Consider the following 15,034-nt stretch of genomic DNA (forward strand, 5'->3'; position numbering starts at 1 on the left):
GAAAGCCCGCGCACAGCAATGAAGACCCAACGCAGCCAAAAATAAATAAATAAATTTAAAAAAATAAATAAAAACTAAACAGTCAACCATTTTAGAGGACAGCCTCGAGAGAGGACACTAGACTGTGTTTGGAAGCAAAGTTTGAGTGGAAGTAAGGCCAGCATGGAATTAATACTGATCCATACACTTTGGAATTAAAATACCTGTTAAAATATCTAGAGTCTTGTTTGAAACTTACAGAGTCACTCCGGTGGCCTTGGGTCTTGTGGGCCTAAGAACACTTGTGAAAATTATCATCAACTTCACCACCAATTTAACAAATGTTTACTGAGCATTTAGTAGGTGGGAGGCACTATTCCAAGCACTTTACATGTATTGACTTACTTAATCTCCACAAAATGCTAAGAAATAGGCATTATTATTATTATCCTTGTTTTATACATGGAGGAACCGAGAGATTAAATAAAGGTCACAGTGATCTTGATCTTGTGCTTACACCTCGAAGGAATGGCATTACAGGTGGCCTCGTGGGAGCTGGAATGGAGTTGTGGGACCTTTTCATTGGTAGCTCATGGCTTCATGGCCGCCCTCTCTGGGCTCTGCCGTTTCTATGACTCTGGGACTCTGAAAAACTATGTGAGGCTCCATATTTGAAGAGGGATGGATAAGGTGACAGGCTTTTCTATTTCCTTTGTGAACTTATGAAATTGAAGAATAACATACATAAAGACAGTGCACAGATCATAAGTGTACAGTTCAATGAATTTTTACAAGGTAAACACATGTGTGTAACCACCAGCCAGATCAAGATATGTAACAGGAGGCTTTTCTCAGGGCTCTGGAAGTGCTCCTTACCATTCTATAGTTCATAGGTCATAGGATCATAGAAGACACTTTTGAAACAATTGGGCTAACATCATCATTTTGCATAAACTAAACACCATAGCAGTCAAGTGTCATGCAAAAGGCCATGCAGTTAGAGAGCATCTGTTTTTTTGTTCTGTTTTGTTCTAAAAAATCAAGAAGTTTTTATGTTGCTTAACTAAGTCAGTGCCTGGGGAAAAAACATCCCACCTCTCCACTTCCCCTATTTATTTGTTCTACATGCCACATTAACTTTTCCTTTCTCATTTTGTGCTCACTTCATGGTTAAATCATCTAGGATCATGAATTCTTCTGGGATCTCTGTGCCTGGTGCCCGAAAAGCTGGCTCTCCTCTCATTTCAGTAGCCAGTGACAGCCTGTGGACATGTGACGACATCAGCAGAGAGCAGCTTTAGGGGGTGTGGGGAGAGTTTGGCTGGATTAAAGGGTCACTGAGAAAGGAAATAACCCTAAACATCAGCAAAGGTTGTGCTTGGGTGAGGGGGCCTACTTTTGATGCTCTTTCCCAATTTGTATCTAGTTTTCAAATTTTCTTTGTTAAACATGTATTATTTTTATAATGGAAATAAATGTATTTCATAAAAGCCTATGATATTCATGTCTAGCTAATACTTTTATACGTGTTCACTGGAATTGAACAATTAAGTAAATGGATGGCAGATGGCGGGAGCCAGGTTTCCCACTGTTGGAGTGGAAATTTACAGATCAGCCAGGGAGCTAGAATAATCCACGTGGTAATGGATTAGTTAGAGACATCGGTCTGAACTCATGTTTAGCTTAATATAGATACAGATGGATATATAAAGAAATATTTATAGATACGTATGTATGCATGGGTTAGTATACACACATATATTTCTTTACTCTGTCAGCTGAGAGGGCCTAAAAGGAATGACACTCCAGTAACAACAAAGCCTAGTGCCCAGACCTTGGTTTCTAACACCATTCTCCAATAAAAGGAACCAGGGCTCCTTGGAGAAATGGCAGATTCTAGGGCTGAGGCAGGAAATACACAATATGAGCCTAAGTATCTTGTAGAGCCAAAAAGTAAGGAAGTGCTCAGCCACACACACACACACACACACACACACACACACACACACACACACACACACACTGAAGGGGTTATGTCAAAGGGTCACAGGAGTCAAGTAAAAGAGCTCCCAATGGCCAAAGCTGGAACAATTTGAGTAACAAAATATATAAAGTAGTATCGGATTATAACCCAAAATGTAAAATAAATATCCCTGAAACCATACCGATATAAATGACTGAATATCTTAATAAGTGGAGGAGAAGAGATAAGTTTCCTATGCAGAAGAATTCCAAATAAATTATGTAGATTCTCTCCCTCAAGGAGGTGGAGACTCACTCCCCACTCCTTAGGTGTGAGCTGCGTAGAGTGACTTCCTTCTAAAGAGGACAGTACGGAAAGGGGGGAAAACACTAACTTTATGGTGGAGAGACCTGGAAAAGAGACCTACTAGACCTACTCTAGCCAGGTGATCAAGGCCAATATCAACAGTGATAAGTCATGTTGATAGTATATACTGTTGATAAGATGTGATGAAAATGGCACTTTATCACTGTGATGTTTCTCCCCAAATCCATAACTCCACTCTAATCATGAGAAAAACGTCAGCCAAATCCCAATGCTGGGGGTGGGTGGAATCCAACAAAATACCACCAGTGCCCCTCAAAACTGTCAGGGTCATCAAAAACAAAGTCTGAGAAACCATCACAGCCAAGAGGAACCCAAGGAGATGTCATGACTATATGTAATGTATCCTGATAGCCAGAGAAAGGGCATTAAGTAAAAGCAAAGGAAATCTGAATAAAGTATGGTCTTTAGTTAATAATGATGCATTGATATTGGTTCATGAATTGTAACAAATGTACCATACTAATGTAAAGTGTCAATAATAGGGGAAACTGGGTGCAGGAGGTAGGTGTATGGAAAATCTTTGTACTATCTGCTCAACTTTTCCGTAAATCTAAAACTATTCTAAACAATAGAGTACAGTCAGTTCTCAGCATTCTGACAGTTGTGTTTTATAACATCTCCGTGAACACTGAATTGGTGCATGTTGAGCCATTACCCCTAGCTGAGAGCTTCTGGTCACAACATTTTCGGATCAATACCTAAGCTTGTTTTACGTGTGTTTCTGTTTAAAGACACTTCATTTAATATACAGTTGATTCATTAATATTAAATATTTGTGGCGAACAGCACTTTAACTCATTTCTCCATAAGGCACATCACAGCCGTCTTGCACTTAGGAGCACTAGACAGCACTTCACCACTATGTTTGGGGAGCATTTTCAACAGCGATATCACTCACAAAAGGCACAAAAATGCCAAAAACTTGGCACGAAACAGACCACAAAAAGGACACTTGTTTGTAGTATGAGAGTTGCTACAAGAAGGCAGAGCTTCCTCTTGTTGCACCTCAGCTGGGAATGTGTACACTGGACAACTCAGTTTTTTTACCCTGTGCACATGCCATGCTCACGAATGACCACACAAGTGTCATGAGTATTCATCTGGGGGTCACAAATAAATTTTAGTGAGTAGGTAAATTCATAAATATGGAATCCATGAATAATAAGGATCAATTGTATATTAATTTTTAAAAGCCTATGAACATGTTCCCCAAGAGCCTAAGTTCTCTCCATAACCCACTACAGATTGCTCATTTCTGAATCTTACTTGCTAAAATTTATTTATTTATCTATTTATCTATCTAGTTATTTATTTAGCCTATACCTGTGCTGTACAGTAGCCACATGTGGCTATCGGTACTTTAAACGTGGCTAGCCCACAATGAGGTGTGCTGTAAGGATTCACACCAGATTTTGAGGACTTAGTACAAAAAAAAGAATGTAAGTTATCTCATTAATACTTTGAATATTGATTACATATTAAAATGATAATATTTTAATATAACTAGTTAAATAAAATAGATCATTAAAATGAACTTCACCTGTTTCTTTTTACTTTTATAATGTGACCACTAGCAAATCTAAAATTACACATGTGATGTGCATTTTATTTCTATTGGACAGTGCCAACCTGTATCATCGCCTGGGAAAATGAATTCCATCATAATATTTGTAACATAGGGAATGACATAGGACAATGGAATCATCTTATCCTTAGAAGGACTAGTCAATCCTTTCCTTTTAGGACACTAAGGCTCGGACAGGTGAAGTGCCTTGTTCAACTTCGCACAGCCATTTGCTGGCAGAACAAGACTCAGACCCCAGTCTCCTGTCTTCCACTCCAGTTTCTTTCCCCTTGACCTTCTCCCCTGTATGTCTCCACCCTGCCAATAAATAAAACCAACAGCCTACATAATCCTTTAAGAGAAAAACAATGTTGGCTATTCCTGAATTGAAAGAGAACATTTCATAAACTCTTGCTAGATTTCTATAAGTAGGGCTGCCAGATTTAGCAAATAAAAATACAGGATGCCCTGTTAAAATGTGCATTTCATGGAAAAGAATCGGAAAAAGAATGGATATATGTATATGTATAACTGAATCACTTTGCTGTACACCTGAAACTAACACAGTGTTGTAAATCAACTATACTCCAATATAAAATAACAATTAAATTAAAAATTTTAAATTTTAAGTTAAAAAAATAAAATGAATAATTAATTATAAAACATTTGTATTTCATATAAATGAGAAATAATGTTTAATTATAAGCATGGGATATGCTTATACATAAACATTATTCCTTATTTATCTGAAATGTAAATGTAACTAAGCACCTGTGTTTTCAGTATAAGTATGTCCCATGAAATATTTCGGGACATATTTACACACAAGAAAAGTGTTTGCTGTTAATCTGAAATGCACATTTAACTGGTGTCCTATATTTAATCTGGCAACCCTACTGTAAAGCCTTTGAGGAAAGAACCTTTCCGCTGATTTCTCCCAGGCACTTAGGCACTTATCTTTCTGTGTTCCTCCAAGGAAGAGCCCAACCTAGTGAGTCATTCAGTGGCTCCGTAATAAACAAGGGAATCTCCAGACTTGCCTTCCCATCTGCAGGCTGTCTCCGCTGTCAATGCTATCTTTCAAAACAGCCAACTTACTGGGGAATCAAGCTGCAGATCTCAACTGTCCCTCCCAACCTTTATAATCAATCTGAGTTGGGCAAGATGCCAGCTTTAAAAAAAATGCACAGAACCAACTTTTGTAACTAGGGAAAAAAGAGGGTAGGAAAAACCCAAGGAAACAGACAAGCTCTCCTTTTCTTTACAGGAGCTCTTCTAAATGTAACAGGCAACAATTGTTACAAACACTCCAGCCATTTCCTGGACATGTATACACATCAAAGAGAGCAGGGCAAGAGTCAATTGGATTTTGCATTTTATGATTTTGCTTTCCTTCATTACTATTATTTTGTGGCATACTAGTGAGGGGATGATAGAAGTGGTCCATACAAGGCGCAGGCAAAAATGGGGTACAGGTAAAAAGAGAATTTAAAAACAATTGAATGTCTGTAGAGAATTTAAAAACAATAATAAAACTGACTAAAAGTTGTTCTGCTTTTTATTACCCCACGTGCTGACAATTCTAAACAATGTCATTGATAAGATACTCCTCCCACTGCAACTTCCCTTCCCCCAAGAAGCTTGGCAGTTCTGATATTAAGCAAGTCCATCAACCATTTGTAAAAACCCTGTTTTATGGAGCTTTGCTTTTGTTGTTGTTTGGGGCATGGTATGTAGGAGGTGGAAGGAGAGGAGAAGAGCTAGATGGAGATGCTTAACCCATCAAACAGCAAGAGTTTTAATAAATGGAGATTCCCCTCTCATGCACATATCGGACTACGTCTTAAGGTTTCCAAGGACCAAGAGGCAATATTATAGTAAAAGGAGCACTGGAGAAGGAGTCAGAATACCTGGGTTCAAGATGTGGCTCCATATCTGCATAGGTATGTAACTGAGGACAAAAGTTACAGCCTCTCTGAGCCTCAGTTTCCCTCCTTGTCAAGTAGATGCTCTGACCACTTCCCCATCTGTCTACTCCACCTGCTTGTCTTGTGAAGCTAAGAGATAAAACATATAAAAGTGCTCTGCAAACTGCACGGTCCTTTACCCATGTAAATCACTGTATTTATTGTAATAGAGACCAAAATAGCAGCTGTTTAAATAAGATAGAAGATCCAGTTCTCCATAAAAGTCCAAGCTTGTAGGCAGTTGATGGAGGTAGGATGACTTTGTTTCCCAAGGTCATCTAGGGACCCAGGTTCCTTCTCTGTTACAGTAACAGAGAAGGAACCTGGGTCCCTAGATGACCTTGGGAAATGTAAAAGATAAGTCCTTTCTTATCTTTTAGATTGAAAGTAAACCACCGGGCTTCCCTGGTGGCGCAGTGGTTGAGAATCTGCCTGCCAATGCAGGGGACACGGGTTCGAGCCCTGGTCTGGGAAGATCCCACATGCCGCGGAGCAACTGGGCCCGTGAGCCACAACTACTGAGCCTGCGCGTCTGGAGCCTGTGCTCCGCAACAAGAGAGGCCGCGATAGTGAGAGGCCCGCGCACCGCGATGAAGAGTGGCCCCTGCTTGCCACGACTAGAGAAAGCCCTCGCACAGAAACGAAGACCCAACACAGCCATAAATAAATAAATAAATAAACCCAAAGTTTAAAAAAAAAGAAAGTAAACCACCACCTGACACAAACTCATTCTTACCCACAAGAAGGAGAAAAGAATAAGTGGAGGAACATCACTTCTGTTCCTTTCTTATTGGTTAAAACTAAGTTACATGGTCTCACACTGCTGCCACAGAGGCTCAGAAATGTAGTCTGGCTGGGTAGCCATGTGTCCAGCTAAAACCTGAAGGCTCTATTGCTAAAAGTTGATAATGGATATGGTGGATAATATGCAGTTTGACAGCAGTTATTGTCATTACTTTTCAGGCTAGTGGATAAAGAATTGTTTGTTGTTTTATTGCTCTGAGGAATGAGAGAAGATGAAAAGCCCTATCTTTCCACTGTGGCTGATGAGGTTTAGATATATATCAATGTATCAATGCAAATGATCCTGGTTTAAATGAGGAATGAATTCCTAGAGCAGTAGATTTCAAAGCACTTTCATCTGGGGCCTGTGTGACTGACTGTTCTCCTAGGAGACCTCTTCAGTGTGAATTTGGACACATCTTATGGATATAGCCCTGTGCCTCTTGGGGACCAAGCCCAAATCCCAGGAGAAACATGGAATTTAGACCACCTTACCACTCTACTGACCCTATTCAGCGAGCTCCTACTGAAATAGTGGTACATCATCTGGTTAGTGCCTTATCATTCTCCAGCCCTTGTGTCACTGCCTCCATAATTAAACACAGACCATTAGCTATAACCCACTGCACCCACATCAATTATGCCAGTTTGGATAACAGCCACAGAAACCCTCCTTTCCTGTCTTCTGCCTCTCTGGAAATAATCCTGGTCATATCACACCAGTATAGTTAGAACTGCCTTGGCTTTTATAAGATGTCAAATTAGCAAGGCTGCTATGCCATGATGGAGCAAAGCTTTGTTCTTCCATACACTGATTAAAAGGTAATTTAACCTCTTCCAAAGGTGTCCAGCCAATCCCCAGCAGTATTGACATTGTGTTAATGAGAAATTGCTCTCCAGAGTGATAAATTAGCCTTCTGAGACTAGTATGCAAACTCATCTTCACTGGACGGCCCAACCTTAAAGAGCAAACTTGGTAGTTTCATCACCCTCTGCCCCCTTCAGTTAAATGTGGAGGGGCTCATACACCACATCTGAAATCCCAGAGCTGTGCAGATTAAAATACACACTTGTAGCCTCCTCAGTAATGCAAGCTGTCCCAGTTTGCTGCTTTCCTCACGAGTGCTAGGCTAAGTTGACTGTAGCTCAGCGGCTATAGGACTGTTTAATCCACCTCATTCCTTAGAGATAAGAAAGTTTACCCTGAGACAGAAGAGAACCAAGCCAAAGGGTCTCTCAGAATGTGTGAGGAGCCTTAGCATTCACTTAATCTAATGCTTTCGTTTTGCACATGAGGAAACTGAGGCCCAGGGAGATGAAATATGGCCAAAGTTGTAGGATGCTCCAGCAGCAGGGATGGACTAGGACCCATTTCCTCTGGCAATGGGGTCACTGTTTTCTATCCTGCTTCACACATCCTACCAAACCGGCGACCACCTATACACCATTGTCACATCATCTAGAGATCCCCATTCCACCACCTTGGTTTTCTTCCCAGGTGAAGAAAGCACTCACCTTGCTTGAGGATGCAAGCCTGATTTCTTCCTGTGTAGCAGACACAAATCTCCATGCACAAACTCAGGTGAGCAAGAAACACTGCATGTCTTTATTTTCTAATAAAGAGACCAGCTCTGTCCTGCCAAGCAGGAAATTCAATCCCAAACATTCTTGAGTGCTCTTCCCCCACTCTTCCGGGGTGTCAAGGTTCTGGGTCTCAGAAAGTGCTAAGATATCAGGGTGACCTTCTGAATCTCAGGGAGGTACAGAGGTATCATCAAGATGTCAAAGACCCAGCCCATAGGGCCCCTTCAGCGCCCCAGACTGCAGGTTCTTGTCTGTGCTGGGGGCTGGGGAATCCCTGGTTGGCTGGGAGCCTAGGCCTTGGTCCTCCCTCTCTCAGCTCTATTGTCTAAAATTGGCCTGCTCTCCTGGTACTGTCAGGATGAAGACTATAGGGATCTGTGGCTCGCCAGGCTTTCAGACACCTTTCCTGTTCCAAGTCAGAGGAATTTCTTTTCAGTCTTATGGAAATCCTTCTTGTTCTCCTCAAAACTATTCTCTCTCGTCTCATACTCTAGGACACCGTTACAATTCCCTGGAGGGACCCAGGCTTTTTGAAACAAATGCCAGGAAGGAAAATGTAAGTAACTTCTACCCTTTGTCCAGCCCCAAACATTCACCAGGACAAGAAAGAAGAGTGGGGAAAGAAATGGAAAAATGCAGGGAGGGGAAATACAAATTATCTCTCAAAAAAATTATACTGCACCCAGTGACTGAAAGTTCCATGAAAGGACAAACAACCCAAATTCCAGTTCAGTTTTTCTGGGAGAAAGAATGCTGGGGGAAATGGTCCCAGCTTCATCTTGAAAGGAGCATGAAAACCATGAGATCATTTCTCCACAATGGGAGAGGCTACTACATGCCCTAAAAATGCAGCGATGACTGCACCAGCTCTCGGGCCTTCCTTACCACTTGATTGTTCCTTAACTCCTCGCCACCTGGCTACAGATGCCACCGCTCTCCAGAACAGCTCTGCAGAAGGCCCTCACTGTCCAGTTGTCCAGTCCAGTGGCCAACTCTTTGTCTTCATCCTCTTTGGCCTTCTCCTCCTCCCTGAAACTCTTTCCTCTGAGGGATGGTTGGTGACATTGGATCTTACTGGTTCACCCTTTACCTTTCAGACCATGTTCTCTTTTATTCCTTTACTGGCTTTTCTTCCTTTCCTTTCCACTAATCAAAGGCATCTTCTAGGGAGCTGATCTCTAGCCACTTCTATCTCTAGCTGATCTTCCTCCTTGATTAATCCACTCCTACAACTTTTATTGTCTTTAAATCTACATCTCTAGCCCCACTCAATTTCTTGAATTCTAGACCCAGAATTCCAGCTGCCTTTTGATTGTTTCCTGATGGATGTGCCACCAGTACCTCAAACCTGCCATGTTCAAAACCAACTCATCTTTCTTCCCTAAACCAGCTTCTCTTTGTGACGTCCTTGCTCCATTGATGCATGACCATTCTTCCAAACTTTGGATCCATCTTTGACTCCTCCTCTCCATTGTCCTTACATCCAATACTATTTTAATCTAAATAGATTTTACCTCCTCAAATGGAACATTCCAGGTATTATACGACAAGTGCAGAATAAAGTGGAACTCTCCATCAGCACACCACCTTTCTATTAATGCCATATAACATTAAATTAATCATGGTTATCATTTTGGCTTTTATCCTTCCATAATTTCTTCTATACAAATAAGTATTTTTACATAAAAGGGATCACCCTGTTTTGGAACTTGTTTTGTCACTTATATCATGAACACTTTCCTATTCCATTAAATGTTCTTTTCTACAGTAATTCTCAGATTCTAAGTGTGTATTGGAATTATCTTAGGGCACTTGTTAAAAACGTATTTCCCTGGATCCTCCCCCAAAGACACTCATTTAGTACTCTGGGGAGGGCCTAGGAACCTGTATGTTTAACCAGTATCCCAGAAAACTCTAATGCATAAGGTTTTTGGATCCCAGTTGGAGAAATACTGTTGGTAAAGCACAATTTTTAAGAACTGCCTCATTTTCTTTTGTTTACATTTACAATAATTTAGTTACCAATCCCCACTAACATGTATTTAGGCTACTCTCCAATTTTTTAATATTATTATTAGTTCTGCACTGACTTTATTTCTAGGCTTTCTCTTTACCATTCCCTCCACCCACACACACATATAATTTTTCTTTAGGATAAATTCCTAGAAGTAGAATTTCTCGGTCCAAAGGATATGCAATATCATAAGCTATACATATATAGTAATATATGCCATTATATTATTCATTATATAATTATATATAATATATTAACATTATAGTAATATAATAACTATAATACAATAAATAACAAAAATTAATGTTTTAATTACATGATATATAATGTAATAATATGTATTAATTTATATACGTCCAAGTGGGGTTTTATTTGGACCCTCACACAAGATTTACATTTATCCATGTTAATTTCATCTGGTTATATCTCACCCATTGCTTCAAGGGTCCTGATATTTTCATATCCCTACACTCCATTAAAAGTATTTGTTATATTTCTAATCTCCTGCATATCTGATGTGTATCTTCTATACTTTCATCCAAAGTATGGGTGAGAAACAGTGAATGGGATAAGATTGAGAAATGTCTTACTGCTCTACCAGAAGCCTACATTACCTAGCACTCTTGCTCGTTCTTTAAACGTTAATAACTTAATTTTAATAGTGATCGGCTTGATTCTCCATCTCGTCTTTAAGGTTGTAGGGACAGAACTCACCACATGTCTGCTGAAGTTCGCATCCACTGCCATCTATTTCTTAACTGATCTGCCAACCAAAGGAGAAAAATAGGTGTACTGGTTGTCTATATTCATTTAATGAGGCTTAACACAGATTCATAATGCTGTCGTGGCATACAGCGTACGGCTGTGTCCAGTTTGTGTGTCTGAGCATGGTCTGGGGGCTCTGTTCATCTAAGCAAGGTAAAAGTGTTGATGGCCCCTCTGGTGGGGGAGGGAGAGAGCAGGGGGAGGAAACAGAAGGCAGGATGCAGTGGGCTCCCAGCAAAGGGAAGAAATTGGGAGGTGAGAAACGGAGAGAAGCAGAGGAGGGATGCAGGTTGCCTGGTACTGTTAATGATAGCAATAGTAATAATCTCTAACATCGATCAAATTTAGGAAGTGCCCAGCACTCTGCTAAATGCGTCACATGGATGAACACATGTACTCTAACAACTCTGAAAGGTGAGTAATAGTATTATCTCTATTTTGCAGATGGAGAAACTGCGGCACAGAGAGGCTAAGAATCATGCCCATCACCACAAAACCATTAAGTGGCATAACCGGGATGTGAACTAGGCCATCTGAGGCTCCCTGTTAAGCATGCGAACTGCTCACTGCAGCACATATCATGCGTCATACTGTCATTATATTCTGGCTACTATTATTATTGGTGTACATGTGTGTATGTGGGTGCGTTCATGCACGCACACACGCGCGCGTGCACACACACACACACACACACACACACACACACACACACAATGGCCAGGAAGCGAATTGCCATTGCCTTGGTTGCGTGCACATAAATGAGTTAGCCTTGGGAGTCTCTCCTTATGCTTACCTGGAAACAGTATTTTGAGGAAATGGACATCTGGGTGGTACCCATACTGAGGGTGACCAACTTGTCCCAGTTTTCCCCAGACTTCACCAGTTTTATGACCATAAGTCCCATGCCCAGGGAATCCTCTCTTTCCTGGGCAAACCGGAACAGTTGGTCACACTGTCCGTACTAGTATGGAGAACCAACCGTATGTTTTGTTACTTCTTCCCACTGAATACACAAGGGGGCATTGTAACCATTCAGTCATGAATTCCTCAAACATTTATTGAGCGCCTAATTAGAGGTGTGACTGCTGCCCCAGAACCTAGCACCAAGGATGGGGTAGGGCAACAGGAAAGTGAGAAACCTTCCACAATTCCCCATCAGGAAGAATAAAATGTGTATTTAAATAAACAAACACTTCCATAGCACTGACTGTGTGCCAAGCACTGTAATGAGCGCTCTACATCCCAACTCATTTAATCCTCACAAATACCCTGCGGCACAGTTACTGTTACTATCGGCCCCATTGTAAAGAAACAGAGGCAAAGAGAGGTTAAGTACCTTGCCCATCACACAGCTGGCAAGTGGCACAAAGCAGGATTTGAACCCAGGCAGGCCCTCGTTGCTCCAGAATCCACGCCTTCAAACTGCTGTGCTCTGCTGGGAAAAGGACCTTGAAGCCCGGCAAGAACTCTGCATGGCCTCAGTCTCTCTTTCCAGCCCTACTTAGGGGTTTTTCCCTAGCCCGGTGGTTCTTGAACCCTGAGCGCACATTAAAATCACGCAAGAAGTTTGAAAAATAATACCCATTCCCCAGGGCCCCACTCACAGAGATTTCGATTTAACTGAGTCACTCTGATCTGGACCTCAGGATTTTTCAAAGCCGCCCACAAGGATCTACTGCGTAGCTGGGTCTGAGAACCGAGGTGGCTAGGTCCTCCCCTCTAGCAAGCTGGGCTACCCCCAAGCCCAGTCCTCTAATTTGGCGCTTCTCAAATGCTAATGTGCAAATTAATCAGCTAAGGACCTGATTAAAATGCAGATTCTGATTCAGCAGGCTTGGGGTGGGGTGAGGTGGGCCAGAAAGTCAGCATTTCTAACCAGCTCCCAGGGTTTGCTGGTGCTGCTCGTTCATGGACCACCTCTGGAGTAGCGGTGGTCCTTAGACCAGAAGCCTCTGCATCCCCTGCTTGTTAGAAGTGCAGACTCTCAGGCCGCACCCAAGACCAACTGAGTCAAAATCGGCATCTGAATGCACATTCGAGTTTGGGAAGTGCTGCTCAAATCCTGAGCTTCCCACAGGTGCTGGGAATGGGTTTCAGATGTGCCAAGGTATTGTCTCCCCCTCAGCTCTCAGGAACTTGGTCAGTGACCTCCAGGGTCCAGCTGCAAGCAGCCTCACTGACCCCATGTGTATGCAAATATTCTAAGATTCGCCACTGACCACCACGGAGAAAAGGGTGAGAAGTCCTGTTCTAATCGAGTCTTGCTGCCCCCTTGCCTCACACTTCCAGCAAGCCTTTGCTCACACTGTTTCTCCCAACTGGGTGGCCTCTGACCAACCTTACCTAATTTCTGAAGTTCAAGCTCATGTCCTAGTTCTTCTTCTATGGAACCATTCCCATTTCCATGTGGCCATTTCAGTCCAACAGACTTTTTTTTTCGTATAACAAACACATGATAGCGTTTCCTATGTGCCAGGCACTATTCTAACCTTTAACATTATTCATTCATTTAACTCCCATTTTACAGGTCAGAAAAACTGAGGCACAGAGCAGTGGGGTAAGTTTCAAGGTCACATAGCTAATGAATGGTAGTGTCAAGATTCAAACCCAAATAATCTGGCTTCGGAATCACCACACTGAACCACAACACTAAGATTCTTCTTGCTGCTGTGGGACTTAGAGAAGAATTTGCAAATGATACAGAGTGTGGACAGTGAAAGAAAAGATATTTGTTTTCCGTGGCTGCTGCAACAAAGTACTACAAACCGGGTGGCTTATAATAACAGAAATGTGTTCCTTCACAGTTCTGGAAACCAGAAGTCCAAGCTCACATTGTCGGCAGGCTCATGCTTCCTTTGGAGGCTCTAGGCAAGGATCCTTCTTTGCCTCTTTCTGGCTTCTTGGTGGTCGCCAGCAATCCTCCGTGTTCCTTGGCTTACAGACACGTTACCCCATCTCTGCCTCCATCATCACATGGCCTTCCACTCTGTGTCTCTCTGTGTCCTCTCCTCTCCTTAAAAGGACACCAGTCATTGCCTCAGGGCCCACCCTGGTCCAGTATGGATGGATTCATCTTTAATTACATCTGCAAAGACCCTATTTCCAAATAAGGTCACATTCTGAGTTTCCAGGTGGACATGAATTTGGGGGGGGGGGATGCTATTCAACCCAGAACAGAAGAGCATAGAGATTGTCTCAGGGAAGAAAGTGTCTCTTAAAACTCCTCAGCTGCTCACTGTTTGGAAATACTGCTGAAGCCTTTGGACCCATGACCGACGCCCTCCAGATGCAGTGGAGGTGCAGCAAGCAAACCATGGAGTAACTGGACATTTGGGTCAATAGACTGCAATTTCCTCAGTGCCAAAATGACAGCATTTTCCATCTCCATCCAGGGTTGAACATCTGATAGTGCTTGCAGGTTCTCTCCAGACCAAATCGATCAGACTGATTTTTGTGTACAACAGGTACAATAAAGCTGCCACTTCTGAGGATTTTGCAGGTGGCAGGTACAAAGGTGACACGTGCACTGTTCAAGTGGTCAGGCAATATCCAGGTCAGCATATACTGGTGAAGCAGGCTCAGGGATCCCGTGGTGGAGATCTTTCAGGAGAACTACTTGGACATCAGCACTTCTCTGTGAAATATCCAAGTCCTTTCTATGACAAGCTAAGAAGGAATCCTGTCACCACCGCTCCAGGGCTACAGTGTGGATATTCCAAGCCAAGACCAACTGAAGCAACATGCAGAGGAAAGTTCTAACACCAGGAAAAAAACCGAAGAGGTTGGTATCCCTATGCTGCCGACCTTACCACATACATGCAGAAATCCTAGAGAGGGAGATATGTCCTACATTGTTTTAGGCACTCAGGATGACGTGTGGATTTTGAATGAGTCAGTATTAGAGCAGTTAAATGCTGGAATAAAAGTGGAAGCTGCTAATACAGATCAAACAAGTAAAAAAAAAAAATATGGAACGGAAGTGACAAAAGGTAATGGAAATAGAAAAAAATGACCGTGGGGACGCTACA

At 42.1% G+C, this 15,034-nt stretch overlaps 1 protein-coding gene and 1 long non-coding RNA gene across 5 annotated transcripts in view; one reads left to right on the forward strand and one right to left on the reverse strand.

Annotated features, from left to right (window-relative positions):
- Window positions 1–6,591, forward strand: part of LOC309652992 — a 92,879-nt gene extending 86,288 nt beyond the window's left edge. Inside the window, exon 2 of the long non-coding RNA XR_014258956.1 lies at window positions 6,419–6,591. This is a non-coding gene — a long non-coding RNA (uncharacterized lncRNA). The remainder of the gene's footprint in view (window positions 1–6,418) is intronic.
- The window catches only part of RAI2 (retinoic acid induced 2), a 392,985-nt gene that overhangs the window by 115,729 nt on the left and 262,222 nt on the right, over window positions 1–15,034 (reverse strand). For 3 of the 4 annotated variants that reach the window (XM_082447179.1, XM_082447176.1, XM_082447178.1), the window contains one exon: window positions 10,956–11,004. The exons of the other annotated variant lie outside the window; for it this stretch is intronic. The gene's annotated coding sequence lies outside the window, so the exon portion shown is untranslated. The remainder of the gene's footprint in view (window positions 1–10,955; window positions 11,005–15,034) is intronic. 4 annotated transcript variants of the gene reach the window in all.

The sequence above is a fragment of the Balaenoptera physalus genome (genome assembly GCF_965194825.1).
Source record: "Balaenoptera physalus genome assembly, chromosome: X".
In the NCBI taxonomy this organism is placed as follows: domain Eukaryota; kingdom Metazoa; phylum Chordata; class Mammalia; order Artiodactyla; family Balaenopteridae; genus Balaenoptera; species Balaenoptera physalus.